This window comes from Bos javanicus, chromosome 6 (assembly GCF_032452875.1).
Source record: "Bos javanicus breed banteng chromosome 6, ARS-OSU_banteng_1.0, whole genome shotgun sequence".
NCBI classification, from domain to species: Eukaryota; Metazoa; Chordata; class Mammalia; order Artiodactyla; family Bovidae; genus Bos; species Bos javanicus.
Genome location: NC_083873.1, coordinates 19,807,807 through 19,820,014, shown reverse-complemented (window position 1 = coordinate 19,820,014; position 12,208 = coordinate 19,807,807). Strand labels below are relative to the sequence as shown.

The following is a 12,208-nucleotide window of genomic DNA, read 5'->3' as shown; positions in this document are numbered from 1 at the left end:
GCCCTCTCTTTCCGGTCCGCCGGATTATGAATGACGGTCGCCGCCGCTGCTTCCTTGAAGCACTCTGCGTTCTTTCTCTCGTGGCCTCGTTGGCAGCGAGTGGTCAGCAGACGAAGACTCCCTGAAGTGGCCTCGGGAAACTCGGCTCGGGCGGGGCTGGAATGCGCTGGCGGCCCCTGTCGCCTACCCACTCACGCACCCTCCCTGCCTGGCCGCGCCTCTGCGACCAGGTAAGGAGGGCGCAGTCCCCGTGACCCCGAAAAACCGCCTCTTAGCATAGGGGGAAACAGGATGCACCATGCGGGCAAGGGTGGGAAGGCTCCCGTCCCCTTCCCAGTTTTTCCAAGACCAGTGGCCGTGGCTTTCTCTGACAATGGAATGGAGCAGCTTCCAGCTGCAGCAATCTAAAGGGTCGTTTGCCATTTGTTGCTAGGTTTGTGTGTGGACTTCGCTGGTGGCTCAGACGGTAAAGCGTCTGCCTACAATGCGGGAGACCTGGGTTCAACTCCTGGGTCGGGAAGATCTCCTAGAGAAGGAAATGGCAACCCACTCCATTATTCTTGCCTGGAAAATCCCATAGATGAAGGAGCCTGGTGGGCTACAGTGCATGGGGTCACAAAGAGTCGGACACGATTGAGTGACTTAACACACTCAAGTTTGTGTAGATTTCTTGGATCGTCTTGAACTTTTTTTTTTGGAACTTAGTTTTCTCTCCCAGCCCTACCTCATTGGAGAAAGCAGTTGTCTGTGAATATTAGCAAACTGTTGCTCCAATGAACTTGCTTCATTTGGGGCCGTTTGCTTCTATTGCATCATCAAAGCTGTGTTTCACTTTGGTTTAGGATTAGGTGACTTGGTTTTTTTTCTTCATTCTTAATGTCATGATCCTATCTTGGATATCAAGAAAATGCCAACACTTAATAATACATCTTGGCAAAAGTATTGCTAGAGGAGATCGAGTACTTTTTCCCTAAGCTTATCTAGAAACAGTGTTTAAAAGGGAACATGCAAAAGCAGGCAACAACTAGTAGTATGACAATTTAAACTTTAACCATGGTCATTTAAATAATGTGGAATAAAATCTTTGTTATAAATACCACCGAGTAATTTGCTGTCATATTGAGTAAATCAAACATCAAGCTATGTGACTTTTTTTTAACTCCCTGGTGAGTAGTATTTGTAGTTGTTCAGTTTCTAAGTCGTGTTACACTCTTTGCAACTCCCACGGACTGCAGCACACCAGGCTTCCCTGTCCTTCACTATCTCCTGGAGTTTGCTCAGATTTACGTCCCTTGAGACAGTGATGCTATCTAACCATGTCATGCTCTGCCACCCCCTTCTCCGTTGCCTTCAGTGTTTCCCAGCATCAGGGTCTTTTCCAGTGAGTCAGCTCTTCACATCAGGTGGCCTAAGTATTGGAGTTTCAACTTTAGCCTCAGTCCTTTCAATGAATATTCAGGGTTGATTTTCCTTAGGATTGACTGGTTTGATCTCTTTGCAGTCCAAGTGACTCTCAAGAGTCTTTTCAAGCACCACAGTTCAAAAGTATCAATTCTTCAGCTCTCAGTCTTTGTTATGGGTCCAACTCTCAAATTCATACATGACAACTGGAAAAAATGCTAGCTTTGACTATATGGACCTTTGTCAGCCAGGTTATGTCTCTGCTTTTTAATATGCTGTTTAGGTTTGTCACAGCTCTCTGTCCAAGTGTCTTTTAATTTCATGGCCGCAGTCACCATCTGCAGTGACTTTGGAACCCACAAAAATAAAATCTGTCATTGCTTTCTCTTTTTCCCTTTCTATTTACTATGAAGTGATGGGACCCAATGCCACGATCTTTTTTTTTTGAATGTTGAGCTTTAAGCCAGCTTTGTCACTGTCCTCTTTCACCCTCGTCAAGAGGCTCTTTAGTTCCTCTTTGCTTTCTGCCATTAGAGCGATATCATCTGCATATCTGAGGTTGTTGATATTTCTCTTGGCAATCTTGATTCCAGCTTGTGAGTCGTCCAGCCTGGCACTATATGCAGAGTACTCTGCATATAAGTTAAATAAGCAGGGTGACAATATACAGCCTTGATATACTTCTTTCCCAGTTTTGAATCAGTCTATTGTTTCCATGTCTGGTTCTAACTGTTGCTTCTTGACCTGCATAGAGGTTCCTCAGGAGGCAGATAAGGTGATTTGGTATTCCCATCTCTTTAAGAATTTTCCAGTTTATTGTGGTTCACACAGTCAAAGGCTTTAACATAGTCAGTGAAGCTGAAATAGATATTTTTCTGGAATTCCTTTTCTTTCTCTATGATCCAGTGAATGTTGGCAATTTGATCTCTGGTTCTTCTGCCTTTTTTAAATCCAGCTTGAATATCTGGAAGTTCTCAGATCACATACTGCTAAAGCTTAACTTGAAGGATTTTAGGCATAACTTACTAGCATGTGAAATGAGCACAATTGTATGGCAGTGTGAACATTCTTTGTCATTGCCCTTCTTGGGGATTGGAATGAAAATTGACCTTTTCCAGTCCTATGACCACTTCTGAGTTTTCCAAATTTGCTAACATGTTGAGTGCAGCAGTTTAACAGCATCATCTTTTAGGATTTGAAATAGCTCACCTATTCCATCACCTCCCCTAGCTTTGTTGGTAGTATTGCATCCTAAGGTCCACTTGACTTCATATTCCAGGATGTCTGGTTCTAGATAAGTGACCACACCATTGTGGTTATCTGGGTCAGTAAAACCTCTTTTTGTATAGTTCTGTGTATTCTTGCCACCTTTTCTTAATCTCTTCTGCTTTTGTCAGGTCCTTACTGCTGAAAGGATTGCCTTAAGCATATCTCATTATTCCACATTGTGTTTTCTTTAAGATTTTTTTAATGTGCACCAATTTCATAGTGTTTATTGAATTTGTTATAATATTACTTCTGCTTTATGTTTCGGTTTTTTGACCATGAGGCATATGAGATCTTTGCTCCCTGATCAGGGATAGAACCTGTACCCTCTGCATTGGAAGGTGAAGTTTTAACTGCTGGACTGCCAGAGAAGTCCTGGAAATTATGTTTGAGTTATACCTGAAGGCAATATTTTAAGAGGTCTAACTTCAGAAATAAATCTGGAAAAATCAATGAGATTTGAAAATTATTTTATCAATTCCTTTATTGTTTTACACTTCCGTTATATGTTTGTCTGCTTTAAACAAAGCTCAAACTTGAACTTTTGTAGTAGAGGCTCCATCAAGGGTTTTGGAGGGGTTGTTTTTGTTTGTTTATCTGAACATGTGTTTGTAACTTTTCTATCACCTGTGATTTGAAGTAAGAATAAATGCTGACTATCCAATTGATCTTTCTAACCAACAATTTAGCAGACTTTGAAACTGAACAAATTCGGAAGCTAGTCAACTAAAACATCTCTAGTATACACAATTCCTTAGCACATGTTGTTTTTATCTTCAAGTTTTTAGCTAGCCTACTGAATTCTGTTATGACTAGTACTTGCAAAGCAAGGATTTATACCATTCAGTTCATGATGAGCACAGATATTAGTTACTGTGGAGATTCAGTAATTTTATTTCAGGTTTGCTGATGTTTCTAACAGGTTAGCATTTCATGCTGTGGCTCCTTGTTAATTGTGAGGTCAAGCTTATCTGCAAGCATTATGATTCTATGGCAACAGATGATTCCCTAATTCTATGGAGAGAAGATGCCACAGTTCCCTTATGGCTAAGGTTGTAGTAAGCTTTCTTATTTTTAAATAGTTTTTCCCCACTTCTTGCCTGGATAAGAAAACAGCTAATTTTAATCATAGGATTTTGTCCTCTAGCACTTAGTGATATGTGTCTCGATGTTTCACAACGTAGGGAGCACTGAATAGCTCGGTTTTTTCTTTCTTTTTTGACCTTTAATATCTAAGATAATAAGCTGCTATTTAACTCTGTAGAGGCAGGCTTTTCTTTCTTTCTTTTTTTTTTTTTTTTTGATCTATATTATTGAAAGAAAACAATGAGATATTTGCAACCAAATACTGTTATTTTGGAGATTTCCCTGGTTGTCCAGTAGTAAAGACTCCCTGCTTCCAGTGCAGGGGGTGTGGATTCAATGCCTGGTTGGGGAACAAAGATCACACCTGCCACATGGCATGAAAAAAAAAAACAAAAAACCTTGTTATTTTTATGTATAAAATACAAGCTAGGTTCTAATACTCATAATGTTGAACGTTTTGATGTAGTGGGGAATTCAAATGAGTTTAAATTTAAACTTGAATCTTTAAGAAGAGTAAGTTTGTCATTTTTTATGCTTATAAATTGCTTTAAACTATTCGATATAAGCAGTTGATATTCAAGTGAACTTAAGATATCCCATTTATACTCCGGAATTTTTTTCAGCCTTAAATAACAAACAGATTTTTTTTTCAATATTTGGTTTCAATCTTTTCTGTTTTTAAAAAATCTTTTTATTTTATATTGGAGTGTAGTTGGTTAATAGAGAAAATCTTTTCAACTCAACACAAAATCTCTTATTTTTATTGAGAAGTTTGGAAATATAAAGCGTAATTGAAGACTTGCCCATCAAACTTGGTGTATTTTGACAGTATCAATGCATAACGAATTTGGGGATAAATTACAAGTAGATAACAATAGTATTTATTTAGAGGATTACTAATGTGATAGATGATGTTAGTTCTCACAACATCCTATATGGTAAATATTGTTGTTATTATTATCTCTTTTTATGAATGGGAAAACTAAGGCATAGAAAAAATTTATATTACTAGATACTAAATATCAGAGCCAAGATTTAAACCCAATCAGTCTGCACCAGAGTCTAGACTCTTATTCATTACTCAGTGTATGAATATTCTACTTGTTAAGTAAATATATAGAATCTCATTAGGTTCCTAATTCTCTTGCCTAAATATCAGTAGACATAAAAAAGTTTATGCTATATTTACAAGTTTGAGTGGATTCTAGTTATACTTTTTCCAACTCAGCTCATGGTGGTGTGTTTCTTCATTTTAATTTATACCTGCTGCTGCTGCTGCTAAGTCATTTCAGTCCTGTCCGACTCTGTGCGACCCCATAGACAGCAGCCCACCAGGCTCCCCTGTCCCTAGGATTCTCCAGGCAAGAACACTGGAGTGGGTTGCCATTGCCTTCTCCAATGCATGAAAGTGAAAAGTGAAAGTGAAGTTGCTCAGTCATGTCCGACTCTTAGCGACCCCATGGACTGCAGCCCACCAGGCTCCTCCATCCATGGGATTTTCCAGGCAAGAGTACTGGAGTTGGGTGCCATTGCCTTCTCCAAATTTATACCTAGTTTGCTCTTAAAATAGATTTATTTGGAAGAGAAAGAATGGTGTCAAGAAGAATGAAGCTTATGTTGTACCAAGACTAATGTTCTCAAAAATACTGTCTTTACAGGGATTAGTGACAATCATTTATGTACATTTATTCATTTGAACTAAAATTTGAGTACTGTTTACCATTGGAGACATGCAGTAATAAGTGCTGTAAAGAAAAAGAAAGCAGGATAAGGGGCTAAAAAGTGTTAGGAGTGCTTTTTCAATTCAGGTAGTCAGGAGAGACTGCTCTGAGTTAATATTCAGAGACCACAGTGAAATAAAGGAGCAAGCCATGTAAATATCTTGAAGAAGAATATTCTAGGCAGAAGGAATTGCAAGCACCCAAATTCTCAAGTGTGGGAGCACTGCTGGCATTGCACCAGAACAGCAAGGAGAATTGGCTTGAGGGAAGTGAACAAGAGGGAGATCAGGTCAGAAAAGAAGGACAGCCAGGGTCATGACAGACCCAGAGACCATGATAGGAAATTTGAATTTTATCAAGTGTGCTGGGGAGCCATTGAATGGTTGTGAGCAGAGACATGGTCTGATTTATGTTTTTAAAGGATCACCTTGACTCGAGTTGGACAATTGACTGTTGTGTAGGAAACAGTTAATGGGCTTTTGCAATAGTCCTTGTAAGAGCTAGTGATGACTTAGATTAAGGTGATATAACCTACCCTACCAATATCACCTTAATCTAAGTCATCACTAGCTCTTTCAAGGACTGCTGCAAAAGCCCATTAACTGTTTCCTACACAACAGTCAATTCTCCAGCTCGAGTCAAGGTGATCTATTTGGAGAAGGCCCATAATTAATGCACCTCTAGACTTTATTTGAAGAAGGCAATGGCACCCTACTCCAGTACTCTTGCCTGGAAAATCCCATGGACAGAGGAGCCTGGTGGGCTGCAGTCCATGGGGTCGCTGAGGGTCGGACACGACTGAGCGACTTCCCTTTCACTTTTCACTTTCATGCATTGGAGAAGGCAATGGCAACCCACTCCAGTGTTCTTGCCTGGAGAATCCCAGGGATGGCAGAGCCTGGTGGGCTGCTGTCTATGGGGTCACACAGAGTCGGACACGACTGAAGCGACTTAGCAGCAACAGCAAGAAGTTAGTATTACCATGTATTTCAAAGGCATAAATAGTAAAGTAAGAGAAAAAAAGGAATTGAGTAACACTTCAGAATTATGGGCCCAAGTATCTGGGTAAATGGTGTTGCTATTTTATCAAGAAGGAGATTACTTGAGGAAAGAGGAACAGGTTTGGAAAAGTGTCCTAGTGAAGATATCAAGTAGGCTACAGGAGTCTAAAGTTCAGGGGAAAGGTTGCGGCAGAGATAAAATCAGTCATCAGTACTATTTAAACCTGTAGCACTGTGAATCACCTTGGACAGTGTTGTCATAGTATAAGTTGTAGCTCATGGATCTTGGAATCAATTTAGTGAGCACTAACCAACATTAAAAACAAACAAACAAAAAGCAACCCTGGAAAAAAAAGAAGAAAAGATAAACTGTTTGTTATATCTCCTATGGTAGAGTAGTTTTTTGTGAGTCTTTTGTTTCAGTTTTATTCTGTGTATAATGACCTTCATTAACGTTTATTTCTTATTGTATGGCATGATCAAAAGTGTGAAAGCCGGTAATCAAAGGTGTGAGTTTAAGTTGAGAATAGGGCAAGGTGCTAAGCTACAGGTCACTAAGAGGTCTGAGGAGGATCCAATAAAACTTAAGAAGGAATGATCAAAAAACTTAATCCAGTGCTGAGAATTGTCAGATACTCTGTCTTTAGCATGGAGGTTTTTATCAAGAGTGTACATGCTCAGTCACTCAGTGTCTCTGACTCTTTTCGACCCCATGGACTGTAGCCCGCCAGGCTCCACTGTCCATGACTCGTCCCAGGCAAGAATACTGAAGTAGCTTACCATTTCCTTCTCTAGGGGTTCTTCCAGACCCAGAGATGGAACCTGCATTTCCTGCGGCACCTGGACGGGCAGGTGGATTCTTTACTTCTGAGCCACCTGAGAAATTTGCTAAGAATAACATAGTTTCTGATGATTTTCACTGTGGTGAAATTGTGGCTGTGATAAAATTGCAATATGGTTCTACTTATGAAGTTTATAAAGTAGTGCTATTTATGTTAGAAAAATACCCATTCCTTAATGTTTTCCCATAAGATCCCTTTATAGATTCAAATAATGCTTTTGGATTGAAGTACAGTTCTTATTCATGTAGTGGAAGTAAAATGTACTTTAAGGATTATGAGGGCTGAAGTAATGCATAAAATTCCAGGTGCTTATTAAGCACATATTTGGTAGGCAATAAAATGTACATAATATTATTTAGAATTGCATTCTTTGTTCCTTTAACATTTATTAAGCTCTTATCAAAAACCAGCCACAGTAATAATTTCTTACTTAAAAAATACAGTCAATTGGTTAATATTTTTGTTGCAGTTATGTACTTTTGGACTTTATTATGTAATAAATAGGGCTTTCCAGGACATTAGTGGTAAAGAACCACCTGCCAATGCAAGAGACATAAGAGAGGCAGGTTCGATCCCTAGGTTGGGAAGATCCCCAGAGGAGGGTATGGCAGCCCACTCTAATATCCTTGCCTGGAGAATCCCATGAACAAGGGAACCTGGTGGGCTATAATCCATAGGGTGGCAAAGAGTTGGACATGACTGAAGCAACTTAGCATGAGCACACACATGGAATATGTAACTTATCTATTTATCTGTTATGTGTAGTTGCCATAGATCCAGACTTGAATTTCGAGCACAGAAATTTTAAACTTTTTTTCTAGCTTCCAGAGAAGTATGCTTATGTTCAATATTTACAGTGTTTTTTTCTTTCTTTATATACATATGCACCGAGTAAACTATTGATAATAAAATGGCTTCAAATAAGAAAATCACTATAAAACGCATTTCCCCTTTCATGTATGAAATGTTTCACTTTATCAGCACCATGATACATTGATTATGATAAATGAATAAAAATGTTAAATTCCTGAAATATTAAACCTATGACTACATTTGTTTAAAAATATCTTTGAAAATTGCCAATTAATGAAACCAAGGCTTAAATATTTACTTTTTACCTGTTTTTGTGCTTCCCAGGTGACTCAGTGGTAAAGATTGCTCCTGTCAATGCAGGAGGCCTGGGTTCAGTCCCTGGGTTGGGACGATCCCCTGGAGAAGGGAATGGCAACCCACTCCAGTATTCTTGCCTGGGAAATTTTGTGGACAGAGGAGCCCAACGGGCTACTGTCCATGCGTTCGCAAAAGAGTTGGACATGACTTGGTGACTAAACCACAACCTGTTTTTATTCCCTCTGCAACATTCCCAAGCAAGGGAGGAGATGCACACTCCCTCAGCTCTGTTCAGGCATCTCAAGCCTGTGGTTTTATCTTCTGCTTTCTCGCTCCCTCTAAGTGCAGTGTGGCACCTGTCAAAGCTGAGAAAGAGCAGATGACAGCACTTCCATGCTAGGCAGAAATGTAATCTGGAGTAACAAGATCTGTACCCCAGCTCCATGCCTTGGAGACCCCAAGGATGATTCTACAGTACCTACCTTTTAAAAGCTCATGACATAAAATTGATAAGATGAGGAATTCTCTAGGTAGAAATGAAGAAGAAAATAGGTTTATTTTACTGTATTGCAAACTTTAAACAAAAAATGTGTTCTACTTTCTTGAAAAATTAGACATGGTACATGCCAAAAACAGATATCAAAATTTTACAGGTTTGCTAATACTTATTTTAGAAATTATAGTAAAATTTAATGTGGAGAAATTGCCCAGGGAGAGTGATTGGTTTTTTAAACCCCAAGATCATTAAGTAATATTTTTAGTCATCAAGGGGGGGGAAAATACCAATATTTATATTTTAAAAAGTTAATTATGTTGAGTCAACAGTACTTTGCATTTTCTCTTAGGCATCTCATTAATTATTAGTTATCTCCAGGGACAGATTATTGCTATTCTCTTTTGTTGACATTTAGCATTTATTAAGTGCTCACAGCAAAAAAAAAAAGTTTATGAAATGTGTAAAAGTTAATTCTCATGGGACTTACGTGCCTCAGTTCAGTTCAGTTGCTCAGTCATGTGCGACTCTTTGCAACCCCATGGACTGCAACACACTAGGCCTCCCTGTCCATCACCAACTCCCAGAGTTTACCCAAACTCATATCCATTGAGTCGGTGATGCCATCCAACCATCTCATCTTCTGTTGTCCACTTCTTCTCCCGTCTTCACTCTTTCCCAGCATCAGGGTCTTTTCAAATGACTCAGCTCTTCCAATCAGCTGGCTAAAGTATTGGAGTTTGAGCTTCAATAGTCCTTCCAATGAACACCCAGGACTGATCTCCTTTAGGATGGACTAGTTGGATCCCTTAGCAGCCCAAAGGTCTCTCAAGAGTCTTCTCCAAGCTCACAGTTCAAAAGCACCAATCCTTCGGTGCTCAACTTTCTTTATAATCCAACTCTCACATCCGTACATGACTACTGGAAAAACCATATCCTTGACTAGACGGACCTTTGTTGACAAACTAATGTCTCTGCTTTTTAATATGCTGTCTAGGTTGGTCATCCCACTCCAGTACTCAACCCACTCCAGTGTTCTTGCCTGGAGAATCCCAGGGACAGGGGAGCCTTGTGGGCTTCCGTCTGTGGGGTCGCACAGAGTCGGGCATGACTGAAGTGACTTAGCAGCAGCAGCAGCAGGTTGGCCATAACTTTCCTTCCAAGGAGTAAGCGTCTTTTAATTTCATGGCTGCAGTCACCATCTGCAGCGATTTTGGAGCCCAAAAAAATAAAGTCTGTCACTGTTTCCATTGTTTCCCCATCTACTTGCCATGAAGTGATGGAACCGGATACCATGATCTTAGTTTTCTGAATGTTGAGCTTTAAGCCAACTTTTTCACTCTCCTCTTTCACTTTCATCAAGAGGCTCTTTAGTTCTTCTTCACTTTCTGCCATAAGGGTGGTGTCATCTGCATATCTGAGGTTATTGATATTTCTCCCAGTAATCTTGATTCCAGCTATGCTTCCTCCAGCCCAGCGTTTCTCATAATGTATTCTGTATATAAGTTAAATAAACAGGGTGACAATATACAGCCTTGATGTACTCCTTTTCCTATTTGGAACCAGTCTGTTGTTCCATGTCCAGTTCTAACCGTTGCTTCCTGACCTGCATATAGGTTTCTCAAGAGGCAGGTCAGGTGGTCTGGTATTCCCATCTCTTTCAGAATTTTCCACAGTTCATTGTGAGCCATACAGTCAGAAGCTTTGGCATAGTCAGTAAAGCAGAAATAGACGTTTTTCTGGAACTCTCTTGCTTTTTCGATGATCCAACAGATGTTGGCAATTTGATCTGTGGTTCCTCTGCCTTTTCTAAAACCAGGTTAAACATCTGGAAGTTCACAGCCTCAGGAAGTGGCAATATATATGTACTCTAATTTTTTAATATTAACATTTTAGCATATCCTGAATCAAAAGCTGTAAAATAGCATGATGTTGTTTTTAGTCTTCCGTTTTGTGTGTCTTTTTTAAGTGTTGACAGGACTGGTTTCTGCTAATTCCATGAGGAAATTGATTATGTTTTCTTTCCAATCTGCTCCTTAGGAAGGCACTTAGGGACCTTCTTTATAGTGTGGCTGAGTCCCTTCACTGTTCCCCTGAAACTCTTTGTCACAATTTTGTTGATCAGCTATACCTCAAAACAAAATAAAAAGTTTAAAAAAAATTTTAAAAAGGAAGGTAGGATATGACAAATGTGACATATATGCACAATAAAACTGTTATTTGCTATTTTAAAAAGTAATCTTTATAGTGTCAACAAAAGGAGTTAAGAAGATTGGTAAATTAATCAGCAAAATATATAGAGGGGCAAACTATATCTATGTAGTTTAGGTATAGAAATAGCAACCCACTATCTCCAAAGAGACTATCAATTTTCTACAAAAGGTTGGTTTCTTTTGCCTGTGAGCTTTAACAAATGCCCTTTAATGCTTTCTTTTAAAATCAGCTCTAGATGAAGAGAAAAGAAAAAAATCCAAAAGGTAATTAAGTTAGCTCAGGAAGAAAATAGTTTCCTTCGGCTAAAAAGTTGTTGCTTTTAAATTACATGAAATAATTTTCTCCTAGATAATCTTAAGTAACAAGCCATGGTGCAGGTCTGTTACGTTTTAATAAAAGAAATATAAACACTAGTGATTGTTTGCATTACCAAGAAGTTTCCAAAACAGTAATGTTACTGTGTATATCTTTACTAACTATATCTTTGTTATAATGAATTATTAGCTCTTTAATAAAGTTGAGGACCAAGATTAATGAATACTTGTTTTGCTTTTAATTACAAAAAAAAAACTAAGGAACTTACAATGTAAAGAAAATTTAGTTGATTTTAATACCCTAAATTTTGGGGTACACTGATATTTCAAATATACTTAAAGAGTTGCATGTATACTTTTTAAAGGCTTTTAAAATATTTTTTTTTAATTTAAAATATTTTTTCTTTAATATACCAGTTAGTATGTGGCTAATGCTTTTAAAGGGTGCCATCTAGTGTCAGTTTGGGAATTTTGATTTATGGATTTGAACATGGGGAATTTTAGACCCAGAAATTGTAGAATTCAAGCAAAAAGTCATAACTGACCAAAGTCTTAAGGATTATGACTTGAAAACACCCGTCAATAATTTGACCACAAGATTGTGTATGTTTTCATCTTTAAAATAATGAACATGTCTATTCATCTATGCATTCACTCAGTGCTTTTTGATTATACATACATACATATATATATATATAATGTCAGACCTTGTTTTAGATATTACAGTGAATACAATGAAATTTATAATCTCGTGGAACAT

At 38.5% G+C, this 12,208-nt stretch overlaps 1 protein-coding gene across 3 annotated transcripts in view; it reads left to right on the top strand.

Annotated features, from left to right (window-relative positions):
* The first annotated feature begins 4 nt into the window (after positions 1 to 4).
* Positions 5 to 12,208, top strand: part of GSTCD (glutathione S-transferase C-terminal domain containing) — a 155,985-nt gene continuing 143,781 nt past the window's right edge. The window contains exon 1 of one of the 3 annotated variants that reach the window (XM_061419472.1): positions 5 to 230. The gene's annotated coding sequence lies outside the window, so the exon portion shown is untranslated. Of the gene's footprint in view, positions 231 to 3,143; positions 3,720 to 12,208 lie in introns of those variants that run through there. The other 2 variants (XM_061419470.1, XM_061419471.1) reach the window with 2 other exon arrangements.